Genomic DNA, 1,767 nt, shown 5'->3' on the forward strand with positions numbered 1-1,767 from the left:
ATTTCTGGTCATGATTAAGGTACTGTTTTTGTCCAGCTAATTTATAAATGAAATGCATAATTAAGTAATATAGGTTAATAGATAAACATTGGTTAATAAGGAAACTTTCTTAGGTCAGTGCAGGGAAGAATAGAGGTAGACAGGCAAAAATTAAACCAAATGCTGAGAGAAAGAAGGGAGATTTGCGAGACACCATGTAGCCATCAGAAAGGAAAGACACAAGCTCGGGCTGTCAGGTAGCACCTTGCCAGTAGGCCACAAACTCCATCGTAAAATATCAAATAGTGGAAATGGGTTAATTCTAGATGTAAGAGCTAGCTAGTAGCACACTTAAGTGATTGGCCAAGCAATGATTTAAATAATGCAATTTCTGTATGATTATTTTTGGAGTTTGTGCAGATGGGAAATGAACAAGCAGCATCTTACAACATAGGACTTCCAAACAGTCTCAAAAATGGAAGAAGAAATATCAGAAATGTTTTTCCTACTGAATTTCTCATGTATTCTCTGCATGATTTCCTGCCCACTTGTAATAAATTAAGTGATCAATAGTCACTGAAATATTTAAAAAGCTCCTCCAGAAGAAATATTTTTTTCCATTAAGGAAATTCTGGAGGCATCACAATACCTGACTTCAAACTTTATTACAGAGATACAGTACTGAAAACAGCCTATTATTGACATAAGAGCAGAAAAGAGGACCGATGGAACTGAATAGAAGACCCAGATATTAATCCACACACCTTTGAACAACTGATTTTTGACACAAAAAGCAAAAAATATCAAATGGAAAAAAAGAAAGCATATTTAACAAATCATGCTGGCATAACTGGATATAAACATGCAGAAGAATGAAAATAGATCCATATCTATCACCATCACAAAGCTCAAGTCTAAAGGGATCAAAGACCTCAATATAAAGATAGCCTTCCTTTATCCCAAACTTCCTGTTTCCCCACGTTCCCCCATCCTCCTCTTCTCATTTTTCTCTCCCCATCTCCCCTTACCCCCATCCCACCCCACCCCACCCCCAAGATCCCAATTTTTTCTCTGGCAATTTTGTCTACTTCCCATAGCCAGGAGGATAACTATATGTTTTTCTTTGGGTTCACTTTCTTATTTAGCTTCTTTAGGATCACCAATTATAGACTCTGTGACCTTTATTTATGGCTAGAATTCAATTATGAGTGAGTACATCCCATGTTCATCTTTTTGGGTCTGGGTTACCTCACTCAGTATAGTGTTTTTTATTTCTACCCATTTGCATGCAAAATTCGAGAAGTCATTGTTTTTTTTTTTTTTTTTTTCCACAGTGTAGTACTCTAATGTGTATATATTCCACACTTTCTTCATTCATTCTTCCATTGAAGGACATCTCGGTTGTTTCCAGGTTCTGGCTATTACAAATAATACTGCTATGAACATAGTTGAACAAATGCTTTTGTCATACGATAGGGCATCTCTTGGGTATATTCCCAAGTTTGGTATTGCTGGGTCCAGGGGTAGGTTGATCCCAAATTTCCTGAGAAACCGCCACACTGCTTTGCAAAGTGGTTGCACAAGTTTGCATTCCCACCAGCAATGGATGAGGGTACCCCTTTCTCTACAACCTCTCCAACAAAGACTATCATTGGTGATTTTATTTTAGCCATTCTGACAGGTGTAAGATGGTATCTTAAAGTTGTTTTGATTTGCATTTCCCTGATCGCTAAGGAAGTTGAGCATGACCTTAAGTGTCTTTTGGCCATGTTTTTTTTTTTTTTTTTT

This window comes from Alexandromys fortis, unplaced genomic scaffold (assembly GCF_014885135.2).
Source record: "Alexandromys fortis isolate MF-2015 unplaced genomic scaffold, M_Fortis_MF-2015_v1.1 scaffold_448, whole genome shotgun sequence".
In the NCBI taxonomy this organism is placed as follows: domain Eukaryota; kingdom Metazoa; phylum Chordata; class Mammalia; order Rodentia; family Cricetidae; genus Alexandromys; species Alexandromys fortis.